The following is a 25,932-nucleotide window of genomic DNA, read 5'->3' as shown; positions in this document are numbered from 1 at the left end:
TTGGATCAGCCTCTCGAACTCCTCTGCTCCTACTCTGGGTTCAACAAGACACGGTCGTGCCAACTCTTGCAGGTGTCCCAGGTAAGACTCAGCCCTCTCCCCGGGTTTCTGGGCTCGGATATTGAGGAGGTACCTTGCACAGACAGTATTAATGGGGGGTTTGTACGAGTACTCAAGAGAGTTCATTGCGCTCTTGTGTGTGGAGCAGCCTTTGGTTGCCTGGAAGGCGTGGGAACCCAGCTTTAACTGGAATAGAACCAGCCTCTTCTGATCTAAGTCCAGTATGCTGCCTGTGTGCACTTCGATGATTGTCTTGACCACGTGCTGCCAGATCTTGAAGCGGGTCTGGGCTTCTGGGTGGCGTGGGTTGACTTCGAGGCTCCCTACGCTCAGGATCTTTTCCATGGCAGCCGTGGGAAAAAAAATTTCTGGATTAAATTGTGGTGTGCTGTTAGCCAGAATCAGACACACACAAGGTAAAGACTGTACAACAGGCCTTAATCCAAAAAGACTTCCACAGAGCCAGGCTGGCTGTAGCTGCAGTAACTCTGAGTGAGGCTTCGGGAGGACGGCGCAGGCTTATATCACAGAGGGTGATTGACAGCCGGCCAGGTGTTGTCCTGTCCCCTTACACTCCTGCAGGTACAGAGGTTTCCCCCTGCAGTAGGCCGGTTGGCATAGCCATTAGCACAATGCCTTTACAATGCCAGCGATTGGGACCGGGGTTTGAACCCCGCACCGTGTGTAAGGAATTTGTACTAACGGCAGAAGATTCAAAACCTGCCAGACCACGAGATTTGCTGGACAATGGAGCACAAGATAAGAGAGGTACAACCTGTATTTCATAGCTTAGACACCATAACTTAAACAGCTTGAACTTTTAACTGGACAGTAATTATTGCTTCCTCTCACACATACTTCTTTATAACTTGTAATATAACTTGTTTTATTGAACAATTGAAAAATCATTCCACATCTGCACAAAGGGTTTTCCCTCTTCACAGTTTCTTTACCATTTGCCCAAAAACATAAATGCCATTTATTCATTAACTACAGAATTCTGAACATAATTCATCCTGTTGATCAGCCAGAGAAGCTTATCCCATGGTGTTCTTGTGATGTCCCACTGTATCCAGTTCCTTTGCAGTTGCTAAAGTTTGCCTTGATTCTTTCTTATTTTATAATGCAATAATCACACCCAAGGTAATCTGAATGATACATCTTTTCCTTTGATTGTACCAACTCCATTCTGCGTGTCTCTTGCAGGGTCATGAAGAATATATTTGACTCTTGTGGTGAATTCCCTTGCTTGGTCTCCCACCTCTCTGAATTGAATTTGATTTGACAGATTTTGATTTTACAAATCAAATGACCAAATATTGTATAGATATTTTCTTTCACTGTATGATTTTCTTATTATCAACTAAATGGCCAATATTTGTACAATCTGCAACATTATAGTTTGAATAATTGATTTTGCTTTTATTAACAAATGAAGACAATGATTTTGAATATTTCAACTATTTTGACCACTTGTGACATTGAAGGGCAGGTAATTTTAAACTGCGTTTAACACTGGATTTTAAAAAAGAGAGAGTGCGTGTGCTTTTTCCTTTGAATTTGTTGTTTCTACCTGAGCAGCCATGTTAGTAAAAGCAATAATTCATCTCTGTCCATCTGTTATTTGAGTTGTACTTTTGAATTACATTCAAGTCCCAAAATGGGCACATTTTGATTCATTTGGATTGGTTTGCTCAATTTGGGAAAGAAAGAATTGTTTCAGGCAGAGGTGGCGCTGCTTTCATTGAATACACATGTTAAGAGTTGAAACCATCTCGTGTGATGCTGTGAAACAGATGATAGCAAGTTGAGAGCCAGTTGTGCTAATGATAGAAATCAGGGTATAACGACATCAAAGGAAAAGACTCAGAATGTTTCCAGAAGGCATCGAAAGTCTGAAGACTGGAAACAGTTCAGATTTCAGCCAAATCAGGCCAAGCCACGCCAAGGAAAAGAAAAAGGAAAGTAAATAGAGTAAAATAAATCGGCCATGTTTGGGTGGAAACATTAGGATTATTGGAGTGACGCAAAGGATCAGTGTTGGGACCCCACCACTTATCTCAATCAATGATTTGGATGAGAATACTGAAGTAAGAATGACCAAGTTCACTGACAGTATGAGACTGGGTGGCAGTGCATGATAGGCAGCTGGAGTAAGCTTCAGAGCAGTACAGATAAGGGCGGAGTGAGGGCAGCACAAATGGAATATTATGAAGTGAAAATATAGGGTTATCCACCACAGTGAAACAAAATGTGGGGCTTTTTTTGTGGCTGGAAATTGGAAGGAGTTTGTGTTCAGAGGAGTCTGGGTGTTTATGTATATAAATTAAATTCAGGAAAGGTAATGATAATGAAAAGAGCTCATTGTTGTACTATACACCAAGTGAAAAGTGCACAGACATTAAAATTGTAACTTGCTGCAGCCATACTGGTACTTTTGTAAAAATAAACTACAACAATATATATATTACCCCAGTAAAATAAAAAAAAATAAAAGATACATTTTGTGCACGAGAAAAACTAGTATTTCAACAGCTCTTTTTGTGCTGTCGAGTAATTTATTGTCAGCGCATAAAGGGGTCATCCAAATGCCTAATAGCTGTTGGGGAAAACAAACATGTTCTTGAGCCCAGAGGTACTGGTCTTCAGTCATCTGTACTGTCTTCCTGATACACACTATCAATGACTCTAAAGACTGAGTGAGGTTCGATAGGCTTTAATACACATTAGATTTCAGTTGGCCCAACTCCATGTGCTTGAATGAATGGAAGGGGGAAGGGAGGTCAACCTTTATGGCCAGGTCACAGGGGGAGGGGTTACATGGGGTCGAGTCATCAGGGGTGGGCCAGCCACTTATGTAGAGAGCAGCGGCAGTATGTACATATATACATATCATTACTCTTGCCAAGGGTAGCAGCAAGGTTAACAAGCAGGCTTAGAAAGAGACCAAGAAGGCAAGTAGTGTTTGGCTTTTATGTAAAAAGATGAGAATATACGAAATGTGAGTAGGAGCAGGGTAGCTGGCACTTCCCTCCGTTCCTCTAAAGCAGTGGTTCTCAACCTCTTTCCACTCACAGACCACTTTAAGTAATTCCTATCTCATCGGTGCTCTGTGATTAGTAAGGGATTGCTTAAGGTGGGATGTGAGTGGGATGGTCAGGTTGAGAATCACAGCTCTAGACCCAATTGTTACTGAAATATTTTGCTTGAGAAAAATTGTCATTGAAACTGTGCACATAACGAGTCAATTAGGTACAATTAAAACAGTGGTTTTCAAACTTTTTATTTCCACCCACATACCATCTTAAGCAATCCCTTACTAATCACAGAGCTCCGATGGCATAGGGAATACTTGAAGTGGTTTGTGAGTGGAAAAAGGGTTGAGAACCACTGATCTGAAGGCTGATCCAATCTTGAGTTCAAAATTGCTTTATTCACTCTCTTCCCATACACCATACTCCCTTGTCCTTACATGTCACTCTCCACCTTGAATAAGTTCAATGACTCTGTCTACATAACTAGAGATACATTAAACTTTGAGAGTAGAAATTCCTTCTCATATCTATCTTAACATACAAGAGGATTTGAATGTAAGCTAAGATGTACCTGTGATAGTACAGATCTATCACCAATGTATATAGTGTATATAGTTACAGTATCTAGACTGTGCTTACAGCGATTGGCTGAGAGCTAAGCCACGCCTACTGTCTGGTCCTTAAAGGGTTGTGTCCCTAGCCAGGTCAGATCATTCCGGACTGGTCAGCCACCTGTGAAGAGCTCCTGTCTTTTGCTAATAAAAGCCTTGGTTTGGATCAACAAGTCTTTGATTCTTTCGACGAGCTCTACAGTACCATAACAATTAGGTTGTGTAAGACACTAATAAACTTGGGATGTTGAAAACCGATCTCATCTCTGTACCTAAGGAAGGATGCATATATGTCAGAGGGAATAAAAGAAAAGTTCACCAGATGGATTCCTGCTTTATTGCTTAAAAATAAGTTAGGCAAACATTTAGGCAAAGTTTACTGAGTTGAGAAGATCTCATTGAAACTAATACAATTCTACAGGGGTTGAAGAGTGGATGTTTGATGATGTTTACCTTAGTGAGGGAGTCTCAAACCCCAGAGAGTCACAGTCATAAAATAAGGCATTGTGCATTCACAGTAATTGTTTGCAATTCTATTAAAAAAAGGTAACTGAATACATTCAAATCAGACATTTGTGGTTTTCAGAATGCAGGTATGTAACGGCACAATCAAGGAATTTTGCCGCTACGCGGGCAGTCTAAAAAGGTATGTGCAGAAATTTTTGAGTCAATGCCTGCACTGCAATTTATCCTGAAGGACCCCTACAAATTTTTTGGAGGAAGCCTGCAGTGTAGATCGTACCAGAAAAAAATTTGTTGACGGTCATCCACTCCACTGCACGTCCAACCAACAGGACTGTTGCACTCAGGTACTTGCAGTCTAAGAAGGTGCCCAGTGTGAATGACCATTCGGGCAGTAATTATGTTAATTTTTTTTCAGCGGTTTTCCTGACATTGCAGTCTAAAAATCATAATTGATAGATTTTTGAATATTGAGGGAATCAAGGGTGTACTATTGGAAAGTGAGACAGAGTAATATGTCAACTGTGCTTTGATTGAGGGACAGGAGGGGCACAAGGGGCTGAATAACCTCCTCTTGTTTCTGTTTCTTATGGTCTTGTGCTCCTTTGTATTTCTTCTTATCTTTACAGACTCACATTGCACAAAGTTGAGAATGACATTAAAATGGCTTATCCCTTCACAATCTGCAACATTTTGAATCAGTTCACTCACTGCCTACCCACTCCGCCAGGTATGTCCATCAAGAATTGGCTACCCCAGTCAATGGTGCTACTACCATGCTGCTCTTGGACATTGAAGTTTCTCACCCAGAGTTTGTCCAGTGGCTTTGCCACATCCCATTGTTATTCAATATGGAAGACCTCATATTAATCAGCTGTGGGATGGTGGTAAGTGGAAACAGGAGAAGGTTTCCATGTTTGTGTTTATGGCCTGATATAATGAGACTTCAAGGTGTCTAGAGTCAATATTGAGGGCTCCCAGATTTATCCCTTCCAATTGTATACCATGGATTTGTGTGGTAAATGCATGATAATTAGTTGATGTTTGTAACTAATGCTGTTCACTTTCCACTGAGATTTGTCTAAGAAGAGTTAGCCTGGTTTAGCGGCACTTACATTTTTGCAACAATCCCAATCAATTGAATTGGTTGTGCTGGGCTAGACTTGTTTGAAAAATCCCTAACACCTTGGATTGGGCAACTGGTTTTCAATAATTTAACAGCACACATTTTGAGTCCTGCTTTGTTTTAAACTTAACATTAATCATATTTTCAATAAGTAAAATCAAAACCTTCATTGGACTTTATGAAATATTTTCAAAAAGTAACAGTCTCTGCCAACTTATTTAAGCATCATTTCCATATCAAAATGCTAAACATAACATATGCAAGAAAAACTCAGCAGATCAGGCTCCACTATGGCAGATGGAAGACATTTCAGGAGAACTTTTTTGGAATATCTAATCATCAAAGAAATACAATGGATAAGATTCCTCCTGATGCCGATTACAAGCAAGCAATTGCGGAGCTGCATGATGTGGTCAGTAAACAAGATGGCCAAGCCCGACACACTAAAAATCTCAGTCGGCGACTTTAACCAGGCCAGTGTCAAGAAATCCCTGCCAAACTACCACCAGCCTGTTACCTACTGCACCAGAGGTCTCAGCACATTTGATCACTGCTACAATAAAATAAGGAAGTTCTTTCCTGAGATAACACTTTAGCAAGTCTGGTCACCTGGCTGTGCCTCTTCTGCCCTCATACAGACAGAGCCTAAAAAGAGAAGGTCTGGAGGTCATAACAGCTAAGGGGTGGGGGGGGGGGGGGGGCGGCGGGGGTTGGTCACAGGAGGCTGAAGAACATTTACAGGACTTCTTTGTGTCAGCAAATTAGGTGGTGTTCAAGGACTCTGCCGAGAATTTGAACAAGTACATTGAGGCTGTCTCACATTTTATCAAAACAGCTGTGGATGAGTGGTCCCCACCAAATCATTCAGGGTTTTCCCCAACCAGAAGCCCTGTATGAACAATAAAATCCAAAACCTCCTGAGAGCCAGATCACAGACATTTAAGTCCAGAGATCCAGATCAGTACAGCAGGAGGAGGTATGACCTGTGAAAAGCTATCTCCCAGGCGAAGCGGAAATTCTGGATGAAAATGGAAACAACAAGGGACACCAGAGAGCTATAGCAGGGCCATAACCTGTTAACAAGCAAGATCTGATAAAGTAGCAGATGGAAATGCTTCTCTCCCGGAGGAACTCAATGCCTTCTATGCCTGATTTGATGACAGTAACAGCGAAGAACCACCCCTGCGCACCCCCACTTCCCCTGATGACTCCATCCTCTCTGAATCTGAGGATGACGTGCATGCTGGCTTCAAGAGAGTGAATCTGGGAAAAGCATCTGGCCCGGACGGAGTACCTGGCCGAGTATTAAAGATCTGCGCTGACCAATTAACCAAGGTATTCATGGATATATTCAATATCTCACTCCAGCAGGGTGTGGTACCCACCTATTTCAAATAGTCTTCAATCATACCGGTGCCCAAGAAGAGTGTAGCAACCTGCCTTAACGACTATTGGCCAGTAGCACTTACATCAACAGTGGTGAAGGGTTGTGATAGTCTGGCTATGAAGCAGATCAGCTTCTGTCTGAGCAGTAACATGGATACGTTCCAGTTTACCTATCGTAGAAATAGGTCTATGGTGGATTCCATCTAACTGGCTCTACACAAAGCCCAGGAACACCTGGACAGCAAAGACGCATACATCAGGATACTCTTTATCAACTACAGTTCAGCATTTAACACCATCATCCCCTCAAAACTGATCAGCAAACTCCAAGACCTGAGATTTAACAGCCCACTGTGTAATTGATCATGGATTTCCTCACCTCTAGACCACAATCAATGAAAATTGGTGAGAACTTCTCCTCCACAATCTCCATCAGTACTGGAGAATCACAAGGGCGTGTTCTTAGCCCCCTCTCTACTCACTTTACACCTACAACTGTGTAGCTCAGTATGACAATAACACCATCTACAAATTTGCCAACGATACCACGGTTGTGGGTTGTTTCAAGGAAGGGGATGAGTTGGTATAGAATGGAGATTGAAAACTTGGCTGAATGGTGCATCAACAATAACCTTGTACTGAATGTTACCAAAACTAAGGAGCTGATTGTTGACTTCAGGAAAGGAAAGCCAGAGGTTTACAATCCAGTAATCATGGGGGATTAGAGGTGCAGAGGGTGAGCAAATTTAGGTTCTTGGGAGTCACTTTCTTGGATGATCTTTCCTGGACCCAACACACCAATGGCATCATGAAGAAAGCAAGTCAGCACCTCAACTTCTTCAGGAGTTTGTGGAGGTTTGGTATGACACCAGAAACCCTGGCAAATTGGTAGAAAGTGTATTGGTAGAAAGGGGTACACCAATACCCCTAAGTGTAAAGCCCTCCAAAAAGGTAATAGACACAGTCCAGGACATCATAGGCAAAACCTTCCCCACTAATGAGTTCATCTACAGGGAACACTGTCATCGGAGGGCAGCAGTAATCATCAAAGACCCAGACCACGAGCACACACACTGTTCTCACTGCTGCCATCAGGAAAGAGGTATAGGTGCACAAGATTCGTACCACCATGTTCAGGAACAGCATCCACCATCAGACTCCTCAATGACAAACTCAATCAGAGACTCATTTAAGGACCCTTACTTGTGCACTTTATTGATTTTCTTTTGTTCTCTCTATATTGCACAGTTTGTTATCTGTTTACAGTTCTTTTGATAAGGTTAGTAAGGAAGGTTTAGTCACTAGGGATTAACAGAGAGATAATGAGATGGGTTCAGAGGTGAAGATAGACAGCAGAGAGTCATGGTGGACAACTGTCTGTCAGGATGGAAGCCTGTGACAAGTGGTGAGCTTCAGGGATTGGTACTGGGTCCCTTGTTGTTTATCATTTATATTAATGATTTGGAGGAGGGGGTGGTTAACTGGGTAAGTAAATATGCAGACAATACAAAAATAGGGGGTGTGGTGGATAGTGAGAAACGTTTTCTTGGATTACAGAAGGACTTGGCTTGTTTGGAAAAGTGGGCTGAAAGCTGGCAGATGGAATTTAATGTAGACAAGTGCGAGGAGCTGCATTTCAGAAAAAATAACCAGAATAGGACTTATGCAGTTAAGGAGGGCATTGCGGAATGCAGAGGAACAGAGGGATCTTGGGGTTATGGAACAGAGTTCCTTGAAGGTGTATTCCCATGTAGTTAAGAAAGCATATGGTAAGCTAGCCTTCATAAATCATAGTGTAAAGTATAGGAGCTGGGAAGTGATGCTGCGACTGTTTATAGCATTGGTGAGGCCAGGTTTGGAGTATTGTGTTCAGTTCTGGTCTCCAAATTATAGGAAAGATATAGATAAGGTGGGGAGAGTGAAGAGAAGATTTACAAGGATGTTGCCTGGTTTACAACATCTAGAGTACAGAGAAAGATTAAGGAGACTGGGACTTTATTCATTGGAATGTAGATGGTTGAGAGGGGACTTGATAGAGGTATTTAAAATTATGATAGGCTAGACATGAGCAGACTTTTTCCCCTGAGGGCAGAGGAGGTTGGAACAAGAGGGCATAAGTTAAGTGTAAGGGGACAAAACTTTAGAAAAAATGTTAGAGGATGCTTCTTCACTCAGAGGGTAGTGGCAGAATGGAACGATCTTCCAGAGAAGATAGTTGCGGCAGGGTCCTTTCTGTCTTTTAAGAGAAGGTTCGATGTGTACATGGATATGAGGGGTTGGAGGGTCATGGGTGGAGAGTGGGAGGGAGGAGCTAGTGGAGTTGTTCAAGTGAACTGGCATGGACTCGTAGGGCTGATGAAAAACCTCACAAAGATAAGCGTATACAGAGCCGTTGTCATACCCACACTCCTGTTCGGCTCCGAATCATGGGTCCTCTACCGGCACCACCTACGGCTCCTAGAACGCTTCCACCAGCGTTGTCTCCGCTCCATCCTCAACATCCATTGGAGCGCTTACATCCCTAACGTCGAAGTACTCGAGATGGCAGAGGTCGACAGCATCGAGTCCACGCTGCTGAAGATCCAGCTGCGCTGGATGGGTCACGTCTCCAGAATGGAGGACCATTGCCTTCCCAAGATCGTGTTATATGGCGAGCTCTCCACTGGCCACCGTGACAGAGGTGCACCAAAGAAAAGGTACAAGGACTGCCTAAAGAAATCTCGGTGCCTGCCACATTGACCACCGCCAGTGGGCTGATATCGCCTCAAACCGTGCATCTTGGCGCCTCACAGTTTGGCGGGCAGCAACCTCCTTTGAAGAAGACCGCAGAGCCCACCTCACTGACAAAAAGCAAAGGAGGAAAAACCCAACCCCAACCAACCAATTTTCCCCTGCAACCGCTGCAATCGTGTCTGCCTGTCCCGCATCGGACTTGTCAGCCACAAACGAGTCTGCAGCTGACGTGGACTTTTTACCCCCTCCATAAATCTTCGTCCGCGAAGCCAAGCCAAAGAAGATATGATGTAATGTCTGTACTCTAACAATAAATAAATAGTTAATATATTCAGAATAACATCTAATTTCTAGAGAGGAGTCCTTAAAAGTATGTCACCCCATATATAAACACTTTTTTTGCAGCATGGATATAAACAGGTTTAATTAGGGTTATAACTGTTGGTTGTATCAGAAGTGAAGCATCTGTGGTGTTTCTATAATTTGTTGTTGGCCCTTTTTCTAGACCCTCTATATGTTATTTGCTGGGCATTCCCGCTCTTTCAATAACAGTGTCCATGGCATCAGAATATAGTAACTTTTACATTTTAAACATGCAAATTCTGGATTCTTGCTTCTGAAAGGCTATAAGGATACTTTGTGAAGAGTGCCAAGCCTGTGTGGATGTTGTTTTGTGCACACCTTATTTTGGTGAAGTAAAATAGGAAAACATTTGGAAAAGTTTAACAGGTCAGGGTAATTTGTGGAGAGAGGAAAGGTTAATATTTCAGAATAATGGCCTCCTATTCAAAATGTAAAAGGTGAAGAAATGTTAAATTAATGGGTGATAATGAGACAAGAATGGAAACATGTTGCAGCATAATGGCCCAAAATTAAGTCCAGCAATTTCACCTCAGATTTCCTTCTCTTAAATCTGGAACGCTGCAGTTGGGCATCTGCTGTTACCTTTTACACATTCAAGCCCATTTCTTACAAAATCAGAGTTAATGATTCAGGCAGGTGGTTGGTGTAGCAGTTAGTGCAACACTCTTACACCATCAGCAATCAGGACCTGGGTTTGAAACCCGCGCTGTCTGTAAGGACACGTTCTTCCCGTGTCTGTCTGGATTTTTCCCAGGGGCTCCGGTTTCCTCCCACTGTTCAAAATGTATCATGAGTTGTAAATTAATTGGGTGTAAATTGGGCGGCATGGACTCGAGAGGCCTGTTACCATGCTGTATGTCTAAATTTAAATTTAAAATTTAAATCCTCCCACAGATATGGCCATATATCCACTGAATGATTCCAGTGTTATTTTAAATTTCCATTATCTTTTCTTTTTTTAAAAAAAATATTCATTTCTTATTCATTTGTTGTTTCATTGCTACAACATTTGGTTTTGCATCATCATTCTTGATGTTTAATCTCTCCCACATTCTACCCAAATGATGTTTTTACCACTGTCCCTTCTTGCCCTTTACCCTTTTTCTTTCTCTGTACTTGCTTAAAACCTGTAACATCTTTAATGTTGACTGACAATATTAACATTGCCTGACTGGCTGAATGCATGCACCATCTTTTGCCTTTATAATTAAAAATAAGATAAAGAAGAGACATAAACTGTAGGCATCTGTTTAATTTTGGACTGGTTATTGGAGAAGCAGATGCTGCCCTCATGTACACATGAATGGCCTCAGCAATGATGGCTTGTCCTGAGAATTCAGCTCACAGATATCTCAGGCAGTGTGTAACAAGTGATCGAATATGGTGCACTCCTGCATGTTAACAGGAAAGTAGCTATTATGCACAACTTGGGCAAATTTGATCTGTCTTTTGAATACATTTTTCACAGTGAGCCTTCCAATTTGATTCAAATTACATTTACAATATTCATGCACATAAATCTTTCAAATTGGGTGGAAGCAATTAGTGGTCTATTGTCAGTCATGAATATTTCTGGCAATCCATATGTTGTGAATGTTGCCCATAATTTCTCATGAATTCTTCTCGTGCAGGTGCAAGGTGGCTTATGCAGTTTACATCATGAATGTATTTTTTATGTAGGAAATAGATGGAAGAATCCAGAACTCAAATAAGGTGTGGCTGCATATTCAATGTTTCCTTCCAATTGCTGGCTATCGTTGATACAAACCATATGGCTGTGAGGTCATCAGTGCTGTCATGAATAATACGTACTGCACTTATATTTAAGATGTTACCCCGTCTAATTATGCTCAATGGCTACATGATGTCATGCCATGTTTAAATTTAGAGAAGATTAAATGCTCAATTTCTGATCTGAATTTGAATCTTCAAACTCTTTGGGGACCCTTTTTGAATTACTTTTATAATCTTTGATTTGTTATGAAGGTAAAAATGTTGACTAATGAGGAAATTTATCATTCTGAAAAGAATTCTGTCTTTCTTTGGCCGAACAGCTTCTTTCTTGGTAGTGGGTTTAGATTTTCCTTTTTTAATAATAAAATTATATAATGGGGTATACCATGATGGCTTAAATGGGAGATGTGAAGATACGCCTCTCCTGGGAGAACTAAGTAATAAGTGACTTTAAAACTTTTAGTTTTGAAATTTTGAGTTATTGAGCTTTTGGAACCAACTTGCAAATTTTTCAATATGACTTTAAAGAAGGGGAAAGTACAGACAGTCAAGTAAAGGAAGCGAAAAAAAACCCAGAAGAGGCAGAGCCTACTTTGATGTTGGAGCCTTGAGCTCAAGTTCTCCTCCTCCTCAAGCGACTCGAACTTCAATGACCCGCATACAAGTGACACTGGCACTGACTCTCTGGGAAGCTGGAGAAGATGGTGCTTGAGTCCAGAAGAGAACCATCGATCTGCAGCTTCTTCAAGTTTGCAAATGCACACAACTGAACAAGCTATTTCCCTTTGGGGAACAGCTGAATCGATTAAAGTTGCTGTCAGCAGCATTGTCTTGCAGGCTCAGCCTTCTATAGAATCGGAGGCAGAGTCTGAAACACACGGGAGTGACTTAGATGAACAAGAAGAAGAAGATCAAGATAGAGAAGAGGAGGAAGAAGCAGAAGAAAAAAGGAATAGTATATGAAGATCAAGCATCCCAACTGGCACAAGGTATTGTAGCTATGCAGGTTAGAATTCCTGAAGCCGTGCAAGTTTCTATATTGAATCAGTGGCTATTATTGAGTAAGAAGATTGATAAACGATTTGTATCTGTAAGATGTAATGCTAATATATGATTTGCATATGCTGAAGAGGAAATGAAAGATATTAAGGAAGAAATTTTAAAAATATACTAAAATGGTTGATAAAGTTCAAGTTCAGAAAATTGAAGAGAATATACAAGAATATCTGATGAAATGGAACAGTTAATACAATGGAAAATTCTATTATGGCATGGGATGTGCATAAGAAAGAACCTTTGCAAAAAAAAATATATTAGAATAGTTGCAGATATAATGTGAAAATTGTTGAGCTGGTTGAAGATTTTTGAAGGCTCTAATCCAATACAATTTTTTCAACAATGGATTCCATAAGTTCTGGGTCCTGAGAATTTTCCAAATGGAATTGAATTGGATAGATCACATAGGGCCAATAGGAAGAAGACATCATGAGGACAACTGCCACATTCTATTTTGATTAAATGTTTATGTTATTAGGATCAAGTAACGATATTGCGAGTGGCTGTCCAAAATGCCCAAAAACATCAGGGTCCAATATCAGTGGCTTCATAGGAGTGTTTTTCTATGCAGATTTAAATATGATCGTAGTGAAAAGAAGAAATGAGTTTAATCCTGCCAAATCAGTTTTGTGGAAGAAAGGACATAAGTTCTCTTTTTGACTTCCAGGTATATTAAAGTGATTTTGTGGGAAAATCAAGTACGGTGTTTTGCAAATGAGATGGAAGCTCTGGAGTTTGCTAATTGCTAAGTATTAAACAAGATCAACAAATGAATGTACAGAACTTTGGCATTCAACAAGTTTTATCAGATCAATCTGAGATGATGCAAACTGCTGGGAAAGCACTGAAGCAAGAAGAAGTTGGAACTTGATGACAATAAGGTGAATAGAGAACTCGAAGAGGATGCTTATACCTGAAAATGAATTATTTCTTAATTAATTTATGTACAGAATGTTCTTACTGGGGGTGGGGGAGGACTTTCTTTCTCCTTCTGCAACCACGTACCCCATTGTACAATAGAGGAAGGTAGTACTGGTTTTTTCACAGTATTTTTTTCTTTTAGTTTTTTAAATTTCTTTTTTTCAATTCTCTTTTTCCAATGGAGATGTCAAGTGTGATTGATGGTTTTGTGGTGCTGGGGATCCAAGCGAAGGGGCAAAAGGAGTTCTGAATTTTTTTTGGAAGTAGAAAAGTGGCTGATAGTAAGGTATTAAATTTCATACATTTTAATATAAATGGGCTTAATAACAAAATTAAGAGGAAAGGGGTGTTAGCTCATATATATTAAAATGAAAGTTATCATTGCTTTTTTGCAAGACTCATTTGACAAAGAAGGAACATCAGAAATTAAAAAGAGATTGGCTGGGTCAAGTGGTAGCCTCAACATTTAACTCTAAAGCAAGAAGAGTTGTGATATTATTTAAGATGACTTTACCGGTTAGAATTCAAAAGGTGGTTACGGATCCTGCGGGGAGATTTGTTTTGATTCATTGTCATATTTATTCTGAAATTTGGACATTTATGAGTGTCTATGCACCAATTGTGGATGATAAAGGCTTTTTGCTACGATACTTTTATGCATTTAGTTGAAGCTCATGAGAATGTTTTGATGGGAAGGGATTTTAATTGTTGTATTGTTGGTAAGATCAGTAGTAAAAATAAAAGTGGCAAAAATGATTTTGAGTTTAATGAAAGACCTGAACATGGCAAATATTAAGCAGAGATTAAATCTGAAGGAAAAGGACTATTCTTTTTATTCCCATAGACATGATTTTTATTGGAGAATAGATTTATTTTTAATATCAATGCAAGTGCAAGGAAGAATTACATTTATAGAGTATAAGGCAATGATTTTATCTGACTACTCTCCATGTTTGATGACATGTTTGGTCCCTGAGGAAGAAAATTCAGTTTATAGGTGGAGATTTAATGTTACATTGTTGAAGAGAGTGGAATTTTGTGATTTTATAAGGAAGCAGATTCAAGATTTTTTAGAAATAAATTCTAATTCAGTGGACAATAAAACTGTTCTCTAGGATGCTTTGAAAGTATATTTACAAGGTCAGATAATTGGTTAAACAGCAAAAATTAAGAAAGATTATACGAAAGAGGTGGGTCAATTGGAAACGGAAATAGAAGGTTTGGAAAAGGCTTTGGATATAAAAAGGAGGAATTTAATAATTAAAAAAAATTCATTATAATACAATTCAGACTTGTAGAACAGAAAAATTAATTGAGAGAACTAAACAAAGTACTATGAATTAGGAGAAAGAACTCACAAACTTCTAGCTTGGCAGTTGAAAAAAAGAATTACAATTATGTAAAGATAAAATGACAGGTTAGTAATGTTAAATATAGGTTGGTTCAATATAATTTTTTGCATCAGTTATACCTAACTCAAAAATGTTAAATCTGATAAGATTGGGTTCAATTTTTATGTTCTTTAGATGTGGTCAAGAAGTAGGATCATTTCTGCATTCTTCTTGGGAGTGTCCTAAAGTTAAATACTTTTGTTTGGAAGTTGGAAATATTTTGGAATGAATAATAGGAGTTAAGTTCCCACACGATCCGATGCTATTTATGTTGGGTAATATTATGACTATTGGACCTAAATTAAAATTACCTATGTATCAAATTGAATTTGTGCAAATTACTTTAAGCACGGTGGTTCTCAAACTTTTTCTTTCCACTCACATACCACTTTAAGTAATCCTTATGCCATAAGTGCTCTGTTATTAGTAAGGGATGCTTACTAATGTGAGTGGGAAGGGAAGGTTGAGAATCATTGCTCTAGACCCAATTGTTACTGAAATATTTTGCTTGAGAAAAATTGTCATTGGCCCATTTCTTTTAGAGTTATGAAACTATGCACATACCAAGTCAATTAGGTATAATTAAAACAGTGGTTTTCAAACTTTTTCTTTCCACCTACATACCACTTTAAGCAATCCCTTACAAATCACAGAGCACTGATGGCATAGGGAATACTTAAAGTGGTATGTAGTGGAAAGAAAAAGGTTGAGAACCACTGTTTTAGCAGTTTATAGGAAATGTATAGTTATTACTTGGAAATCTGATATAGATTTAAGGATGATAAAATGGCATGCAGAACTTGGTAGCTGTATTCCACTTAAGAAGATTACTTATAGTTTACAAAATAAATACCAGATATTTTGGAAAATATGGTGCCTATATTTGAAAAATGTGTTTATGAATGTTTAACAGACACTCTGAAGACCCCATCTCTTGGTAACCTCCAGCATCATTAAATTATTAAAAACTTTATGTTAAATAGTTTATTCTCTTGATATTCTCCAGTTTTTCTCTCTTCTATTTCTTTTTCTTTTGCTTTTTCTTCGGGGATTGGGGAAGGAGGGAGGGTGGAGATTTTGTATGCCACAAGTATAACTTTTGAAAGCTTTTTATTGAAAGAAAAGTATTTACTGTTGTGGTTTAAAGATTGCTAAATAGTTGAGAAAAAAAAAACAAAATTTATATCAATACAATATAAGCTGTTTGATTAAAGTCTGGATACCTTGAATGAAATGACATGGTTTAAGTGTAATGTAGTTAATTTTTTTTTAACATATGTACTCTGGATTTTTGGATGTGAAATTTCAATGTTAATAAAAATATTGAAAAAGAGATGAAGATTTTATCCTAAGTCAAGAGAAAAGGAAGACCTTCCCGTAATTAATTGAAGCTTGATCTGAACTATACAATCCATTCATGTGGAGTTAATATGTTGGTGAATTGCACAATCTCTGCATTTGATGAATAAAACAGAATGACTGTTTTGGATTAAAGCTATAAAGCTCTGAACATTGAGCAGAACACTTAGAATGAAATGCTATTTTAATTGAGAACATGAAATCCTTTCAAAAGGATTAGAAAACATAGGCGAGTGAAGCTTTCCATCTATGAACCTGCAGATTAGTTGCTGCAATCTTAACTTTATCTTTTGTTTCATAATGTCAGATAAATGTTTTTCATAAAGTGGGAAATAGAAATGTTTGCATGTTAAAGAATTGCTGTTGAGGTAATGTGATAGCCCGTGCAAAGTTCAAATGTGAAGTCTGAAGTAATAAAAGAAACTAGTACTCAGGATGAACTTACACTAACTTAGCTTGGAGACAGGTGCTCCACCGCCTGCGATTGTTGGCCACCCAAAGAGAAGCCGTTCTGTAGTAAAGGTGTGTCAAATCTGTCAAAGCTAAATATATATCAAAGCATTTCATGGATTCCTAATGCTTAGCAGTCCAACGCTGACTTGTGGTGTGATATTGAGTTAAACAGTCCAGAAACGTCCATCTTTGATCTCTGGCCTTCAGCCACGTATTACATTTAATTAAGGTGTAGTAACAGGTCTCATAAAGTTACTCTCTGTATTCCTGGGTTAGATAACAAATCCTGAATTCTGCAATAGTTTCTGATGATGATCCAGTTAATCTGGCCAGGTCACTCTGCTGATATGTAAGAGAGCAAAGTCCACGATGCTCTGGAAATCAGCAAAGCTTCTTGAACAGTACCTCTCCAGCATGCAGTCAGTCATCTAAAAAAATATATCAAGGGCAGCAGGCACAATACAAGTTTGTCTCCAAGTCACTTAGCATATTCAGTTGGAAATATATCATAATTCTTTTATCATGGCTGGTTAAAATCTTGAGTGTCCTCAATGAACAGTACAATAGACATAACTCATCATGAGCATAGCAGCTGGTATGAAGGTAACTCATCGCCATTTTATTTTAAGGGCAATCAAAATGGGCAAATAAATTATGAAAGTTCACCACTCTTTTGCCAAAGAAATTCCTCCACATCTCAGTTTAAATGGGCGCCCTTTAAACCTGATATTGTGCACTCTTGTTCTTGACTCCCCTACCAAAGGAAACCACTGTGATACATTTACTCTGTCAGACCTTTCACTATTCAAAATGCTCCTATGAGGTCCCCTTCTCCTTCTTCTGAACTCCAAGGGGTACAGTCCAACAGCTGTTAAACGTTCCTCACATGATAATCCCTTCATTCCAGGAATCAGAATGGTGATTTTTTTTTCTGAACCCTCTCCAATGCCAACACATCCATTCTTAAATAAGTCCAAACTATACCCCGTATTCCAAGTGCCTTCGAAAGCCTCAACAAATATTTTTCTGCTCCTACTCTATTCTTCGAGATATAAATGCCAACACTGCTTTTGCCTTCTTCACCACTGACCTAACCTCAAGGTTAACCTATAGGGTATCCTGCATGAGGACTCCCAATTCCCTTTGCACCTCCGAATATTGAATTTCTCCCCATGCAAATAATAGTCTGCCCTTTTATTCCTTCTACCAAAGTGAATGATCAAAGTGCATCTTGTCAAAGGCCTTTTGAAAATCAAAATGTACAACATCTACTGCATCTCCTTTGTCGACACTGCTCGTAGTTTCCTTAAAAATTGCAGGTTTGTCAGGCAAGATTTTCCCTTCAGGAAACTCTGCTAACTTTGGCCTATCTTGTCATGCACCACGAGCTACAGGGTAGCTCTCTGATGAAGTTTTGTAGCATCCAGAGTGGATATTGAGAGGATGTTTTCTCTTGTAGCAAAAGCTAGAAGTGAAGTTCATGGTTTAAAAATAGGATTCACCATTTTAAGAAGGCCTTTCATTTTGCTGTAAAGTAAAATTATTTTCTCTCAGTTGTGAGTCTTTGGAACTCTTTTTTTAAATTTAAAAATTTTTTTTCACACTATGAACCATACTGACCAAAATACACATAGATATTTCCCTCTTGAATATACACAGTGTCATTTTCTCCCCTTTTTCACCCCTCCCTTCCCTCCCTCCTTCACCCTCTCCTCCCCACTCATTCAAAGTTCAACATATATGATACATTAAACCCATTAAAACAATGTCCTCACACAATGAAAATAAACAAGAAATTTGTGTCATCTACTTTTACATACTGGGTCAGTTCATTTCGTCTTCTTCTCCTTCTGTCATTTTAGGGGGTGGAGGTCCACGGTAGGACTTCTCTATTGTGTTTCATGTACAGTTCCCAAATTTGTTCGAATTCTGTGATGTTATTTCTTAAATTATATGTTATTTTTTCCATTGGAATACATTTATTCATTTCTACGTACCATTGCTGTACTCTCAGGCTATCTTCTAATTTCCAGGTTGACATAACACATTTTTTTGCTGCAGCTAAGGCTATCATAATAAATCTTTTTTGTGTTCCATCCAAATCGAGTCCGAGTTCTTTACTTCTTATATTACTTAGAAGAAAGATCTCCGGATTTTTTGGTATGTTGCTTTTTGTGATTTTATTTAATGTGAAGTGGACACAAAGTGTTTTCAAGGCAGAGACTGATAAGTTCTTGATAAGCAAGGGTGTGAAAGGTTACTGGGGATAGACAGGGATGTGAAGCTGAGGTTGCAACCCAGTCAGCTGCATCCTTACCAAGTAGCCAAGGGACTGGTCTTATGTTTTGTGATTGTTTTTCCTTTATGCTTCATTCCTGAATTTGACACATGGATGATAGAAGGCAGAAACACTGAAGTCATGTTTGCAAGTGGCCAGCAGATTGCAGAGGTTCTGATTACTGCCCACTGAACTCCTGAAGGGCTTCTTCTAATGGTATTTGGAAACTCATTGAAACTCTGATAGACACTGTCAGTAATATTCCCAGTGGTCGAGCAGCACTCTCCAAGTAATGTTTTAAACACATGGACTGAGTACAGTGTTAAGAAAAGATGCTAATAATCCATGTTCTTCCCCATTTCCTAACTTTCTCAGGCAATATTCTTTTGACAATTGGTGAAAAAATAGCGAACTCTAAGGTAACAAATAAAAAATGTACCAATTCACAGGTTATTTTCATGTGTCATTTAGATTATTTTTTTAACCAATCACTTTCAATCTTTTATATGAATATTTTATTTAAAATCAATACATGTGACAGATATAACAATTAATAAATCACAATATTACAGAGTTTACAAATATATAATAAAGAAAAAAAAGAGAAAAAAAACCTTTAAAAAACTCAACTAATCCCTCCACCACCACCACCCCCCCCCCCCCCCCCCCCACAACCTACATCGAAAATACATTCTTTCTTTGGCTTGGCTTCGTGGACGAAGATTTATGGAGGGGTAATGTCCACGTCAGCTGCAGGCTCGTTTGTGGCTGACAAGTTGGATGCGGGACAGGCAGACACGGTTGTAGCGGTTGCAAGGGAAAATTGGTTGGTTGGGGTTGGGTGTTGGGTTTTTCCTCCTTTGTCTTTTGTCAGTGAGGTGGGCTCTGCGGTTTTCTTCAAAGGAGGTTGCTGCTCGCCGAACTGTGAGGCACCAAGATGCACGGTTTGAGGCAATATCAGCCCACTGGCGGTGGTCAATGTGGCAGGCAACAAGAGCTTTCTTTAGGCAGTCCTTGTACCTCTTCTTTGGTGCACCTCTGTCTCGGTGGCCAGTGGAGAGCTCGCCATATAACACGATCTTGGGATTTATAACATAGCTAAATATTGATTTGGATGCTTTGGAGGATACTCAAGGATCTCAAAGAAAACATTTTTCTAATAAAGCCCTTACTCATTTTCAGGGAAAACTTCACTGGTTTGGAGGATTCAAAGAAACTATTTATAATTTTAATCCCATTATTTGAGCATACGGGCTCCAAACTCCAAATACAGAACATTTACCCCTCAAATTACAACTTTGAGTCTCTGGAATAAACTAATCTTATGTTCAGTCTGATTTATTACAAATCCTTTCAACTGTTGATCAGAACAAATCCTTTGTGCAAAGGACTCTTTCAGTCTTGAACAGAACTGAGTAATTACCCCCTCATTTACAGAGGAGGGAGTGAAGAATATTGAGCTGACTTGCTGACCTAAAGTTACCTTTTCCACAGCAAAGGCAAGCATTGCTCTTTGAAATGTTTGTTTCATCTTTTTTTACTGCTGTCTGAGTTCTAAATGTGATGAAGAGTTTTTTAATGTCATGCTGTGAGGTCTGATCGACTTCTCAGAGGGGATCCAATCAATATTCTCCAAAACTGAGGTCATGCAATGCAGCAGACCAGAACATTTGCATTTTCAAACTCATTGACAGATTTGAGATCTTTCTTGTTCATGTACAGCACACATTTTAATTGTGGGAAAGCAGTTAATTTGTTCCTTCATACACCTTCAATCTCATCCAAATATTATTGCTGAGGCATGATGTTTGGAATGTATTGCAAAGGGATTTTTTAAAATGAAAGTTTGGAACACAGCTTGTTATTTGAGAATGTCTAGTGATGAGGATATCTGATTATTGTGGGCTGCAACCTGTTTCCAAGTTGGATGTCTGTAATTAAATAACAGGCTTTTCCCTGATGTAACCACACTATAAGATACCTGCAGAGCAGGTGAGGCAGTGCGTAGGAACATCTTTAGTCTTGCAAGCTTCTTCTTTCTTCTTCTTTGGCTTGGCTTCGCAGATGAAGATTTATGGAGGGGTATGTCCACGTCTGCTGCAGGCTCGTTGGTGATTGACAAGTCCGATGCGGGACAGGCAGGCATGGTTGCAGCAGTTGCAAGGGAAAATTGGTTGGTTGGGGATGGGTGTTGGGTTTTTCCTCCTTTGACTTTTGTCAGTGAGGTGGGCTCTGCGGTTTTCTTCAAAGGAGGTTGCTGCCCGCCGAACTGTGAGGCGCCAAGATGCACGGTTGGAGGTGATATCAGCCCACTGGCGGTGGTCAATGTGGCAGGCACCAAGAGATTTCTTTAGGCAGTCCTTGTACCTCTTCTTTGGTGCACCTCTGTCTCGGTGGCCAGTGGAGAGCTCGCCATAGAACACGATCTTGGGAAGGCGATGGTCCTCCATTCTGGAGACGTGACCCACCCAGTGCAGTTGGATCTTCAGCAGCGTGGATTCGATGCTATCGGCCTCTGCCAGCTCGAGTACTTCGATGTTGGTGATGAAGTCACTCCAATGAATGTTGAGGATGGAGCGGAGACAGCGCTGATGGAAGTGTTCTAGGAGCTGTAGGTGATGCTGGTAGAGGACCCATGATTCGGAGCCGAACAGGAGCGTGTGTATGACAACGGCTCTGTACACGCTGATCTTTGTGTATTTCTTTAGGTGCTTGTTTTTTCAGACTCTTTTGTGTAGTCTTTCAAAGGTGCTATTTGCCTTGGCAAGTCTGTTGTCTATCTTGTTGTCGATCCTTGATCAGATGAAATGGTGCAGCCGAGGTAGGTAAACTGTTTGACCGTTTTGAGTTCTGTGTGCCCAATGGAGATGTGGGGGGGCTGGTAGTCATGGTGGGGAGCTGGCTGATGGAGAACCTCAGTTTTCTTCAGGCTGACTTCTGGCCAAACATTTTGGCAGTTTCCGCAAAACAAGACGTCATGCGCTGGAGAGCTGGCTCTGAATGGATAACTAAAGCGGCATCGTCTGCAAAGAGTAGTTCATGGACAAGTTGCTCTTGTGTCTTGGTGTGAGCTTGCAGGCGCCTCAGATTGAAGAGATTGCCATCCGTGTGGTACCGGATGTAAACAACGTCTTCATTGTTGAGGTCTTTCATGGCTTGTTTCAGCATCATGCTGAAGAAGATTGAAAAGAGGGTTGGTGCGAGGACGCAGCCTTACTTCACGCCGTTGTCAATGGAGAAGGGTTCGGAGAGCTCATTGCTGTATCTGACTCGACCTTGTTGGTTTTCATGCAGTTGGATAACCATGTTGAGGAACTTGGGGGGGCATCCGAGGCGCTCTAGTATTTGCCGAAGAAAGAAGAAGAAAGAAGAAAGAAAGAGGTCTTGCAAGCTTACTTCTTTCATTTCACTCTAACCCTTTCCCATTCCAATACTAGCATAAGTAATACTAATTGTGGGTATACAGAATTAAACTTGACCAATCGGAATGCTAATTCCTTTTTCTGACTCTGCATTTAGTAAAGGACTTTTCATGACATGAGGACTCATGAGAAGAATAGCAGATGACGCTCCCAGTCCCAACCAAAACCAAGACTTAAGAACCATATAGAAACATTTAACATTGCAGACAGATTGGACAAATGTAAGTATTAATTGCCATTGTATTGGTTTGACCGAATGATTCCATGTAAAAACACACCAAAGAGCTGGAGGAACAGCCATAATCTATTGGAGACAAAGATATATTGCTGATGTTTTGGGCCTGACCCCTTGTTCAAGGAATAAGTAGTTCCATGTATTTACATGCCCCTTGGTCAGAAGAGATTCAAGTAAACTTTACAAAATTGCTTACTCTTCATTGGTCCAGGAAGAGCAGGAAGGTTCCCAAACCTCACAAATAGGCCTCTAGCCGCCTTGATCCCAATCTGGCCAAGAGAAGAGACTTTGCCTTTGACAACAGGCTCAATGGAATTCTTCCTGCAGCAATGTACAAGGCATTGGTGAGGCCAAATTTGGAGTACTGTGTACAGTTTTGGTCACTAAATTATAGGAAAGATATAAACAAAATAGAGAGAGTGCAGAGAAGGTTCATGAGAACGTTGACAGGATTTCAGGGTCTGAGTTACAGGGAAAGGTTGTGCAGACTGGGGCTTTTTTCTCTGGAGCGTAGAAGATTGAGAGGGGACTTGATAGAGGTGTTTAAGATTTTAAAAGGGACAGACAGAGTAAATGTGGATAGGCTTTTTCAATTAAGAAAGGGGGAGATTCAAACTAGAGGGCATGGTTTAAAATTGAAGGGGGAAAATTATAAGGGGAACATGAGGGGAAATTTATTTACGTAGAGGGTGGTGGGGATGTGGAATGAGCTTCCGGCAGACGTGGTCGAGGCGGGATCATTGGTTACAGTTAAGGAAAGACTGGATCGTTACATGGATAGGAGGGGACTAGAGGGGTATGAACTGGGTGCTGGTCAGTGGGACTAGGAGGGTAGGGATTTGCTACGGCATGGACTAGTAAGGCCGAACTGGCCTGTTCTGTGCTGTAAGTGGTTATATGGTTATATGGTTATATGGTTAACTGATCTACACTTCCCATAATGAGCTATACCATCAAGCCAGCCTGAAAGCTGATGTCTTCCTTGATTTATTTAAATAGGGCCTTGCTATTCTGGATGGCTTGTATTTCTATGATCCCGATTAACTCTTCACCAGACTCTCCTCTAAATTTCCCAACTCACTGTCAATCTCTAAGCCAATGTGCTTTAATGAGAAGCCAGAATCACTGACAAGTGAGACAGGGGGAGGCTTTCCTCTCTTTGTCCATTACCCTGAAGTTCCTCCTCCTTGAAGTTTCTGATTCATTTCTGGGATTAGGTTACACCACTGAAACAGGAAGGGCATTTTGTCTGTGAAAAATAAATTCAAATCCCCTCCAAATTTGCCAACATTGACATCTTCTTCCCACTTTACTAATCTGTTTTGCTCCACTTCCCAATGTACTATGTATTTTCATCATTTCATTCCTCAAGCAGTGGATTTAACGTGGCAGAACGTCTGTTTTACATCATGGATTTTAATTTAATTTTTCAAAATCGAATTTTGGCAAGTGATATGAAAAGCTGTATTTTACAGTTTAAAAAGTTACATTTCCAATTTGGGGTGAATTCAATAAATCTGTTTATGAAGAAATTCTTGGAAAATGTATGTGAATGACATGATCTAATGGTACACATTTAGATATTTCGAACTGTTAGACCAAATTGTGTTCAAAATAATAATGTGCCTTTATTAATACACAAATTGTCCAATAACTTATAACAGAGAACTCATACTTGGTGAGTAATAAACTCCCACAAGTTGTTGCACATTGTTTGCCACTTTATGACCAGTGTCATGAAAATACTGTTCAAGTTCAACTTTATTTATCAGCTGATTGTGTTAGTAAAACCCAACGAAGCAGCGTTCTCTGGTCCATGGTGCAAAATAGTGCAACACACATAAAGACATTATACACATACAGATAAAGTATTCATATACACAGATCCAACATACATATATTAAAATAAATATTATTAATAAATGGCAGAATCACGGGGAGTTTTAGCAAATAAATCTCTTTCTCCTTTAATCATACCTTACTGTGGTGGTATACCACCGGCCTACTGCAGGAATGTAAGGGGACAGGAGAACACCTGGCCGGCTGTCAATCAGTCACCCTGAATGGATCAAGCCCCACCCGGTCGGGTGTCAATCACCCTCCGGGATATAAGCCTGCTCCGGCCTCCCGAAGTCTCACTCAGAGTTACTGCCAACCTGGCTCTGTGGAAGTCTTTGTGGATTAAAGCCTGTTGTACAGTCTTACCTTGTGTGTGTCTGATTCTGGCTTACAGGGCACCACACATACCTTACTTGATCCAACTGGATTTCTACATCATTTTCTCATTGGACACACCACAGAAATTTGGTTAACTAAAAAGAAATGTTATTTCTATTTTCTTACAATGTAGAAAGAAGTTGTTTAGCCCATTGAGCCCATCCTAACTGTCAGAGCAATCCATCATTCCCATTCTTCTAATTACATCAACATAACCAATTCTCTCTTGTATGGCTGTCAACTACCCTATTATTTCCTTGCCTCCCCCCATAGGGTAACTTAAAGTTGTTGGGTAATTTAGTTACGGTCATGGTAACTTACAGTTGTCTGACCTACTCTTTGCTTACTAGAGACCAAACAGGTGAAACCAAAGTAGACTGAGATTGCAGTGGACGAAATAAATAAAGAATTGGATTCCTGTTCCTCAAGACTTTTATTAATTCGTTCTTCCCCAGTTTTTTTTTACTCTATACACAAAATATCACTGCTTTAAAAACAAAATTCTAAATACAACTGCTATTTTCTTATAGGTATGTTATGTCAGAATGAGATGTTAATATCCCTTGTTGCATTCCTGAGACTTGCTGCCTAGACTCTGCGGGGTAGCCAAGTGAATGGTGGCATCTTCTGGTTATCAAGTGGGCACCCTCCTTCCTTCATGTTTTGCTGATAGACCCACGACACCTCTGGAGGATTCAGCAGTGAATCCCGTCCAGGGCTCACCCACTAAATGCCATTCACACACTTGGGGGCTTGGATGAAATCCCATCTCTTCATCCAGAGCCACTGATTATCCTTTTTAGCAGCTCTGGAGAGCTCTAGGTCTGCTTGTCAGCGTATCTTTCCTCACACTCCCAACTCCCGGAGTAGCCTTGGTGTTGAAGTGGTTGTTATAGTACAGATTCTATCACCAATGTGTATATGTACATATGTACAGATGGTAGTGTAGGATGACTGTGATTGGCTGAGAGTGTAGCCACACCTACTGGCAGGTCTTAAAGGATTGCTCCTAGCCAGACCAGGTCATTCTGGACTGGTCGACCTACTTGTGATACGCTAATAAAAGCCTTGGTTTGGATCAATAAAAGCC

The 25,932-nt window shown here is 40.0% G+C and overlaps 1 long non-coding RNA gene across 4 annotated transcripts in view; it reads right to left on the bottom strand.

Annotated features, from left to right (window-relative positions):
- Positions 1-25,932, bottom strand: part of LOC138752378 (uncharacterized) — a 98,264-nt gene that overhangs the window by 27,743 nt on the left and 44,589 nt on the right. Inside the window, exon 4 of one of the 4 annotated variants that reach the window (XR_011350579.1) lies at positions 22,247-22,306. The exons of the other annotated variants lie outside the window; for them this stretch is intronic. This is a non-coding gene — a long non-coding RNA (uncharacterized lncRNA). Of the gene's footprint in view, positions 1-22,246; positions 22,307-25,932 lie in introns of those variants that run through there. 4 annotated transcript variants of the gene reach the window in all.

Source organism: Narcine bancroftii, chromosome 2, assembly GCF_036971445.1.
Source record: "Narcine bancroftii isolate sNarBan1 chromosome 2, sNarBan1.hap1, whole genome shotgun sequence".
Lineage (NCBI taxonomy): Eukaryota > Metazoa > Chordata > Chondrichthyes > Torpediniformes > Narcinidae > Narcine > Narcine bancroftii.
Note: the sequence above shows the minus strand (reverse complement) of the source record. Positions and strands in the feature narration are given on the sequence as shown.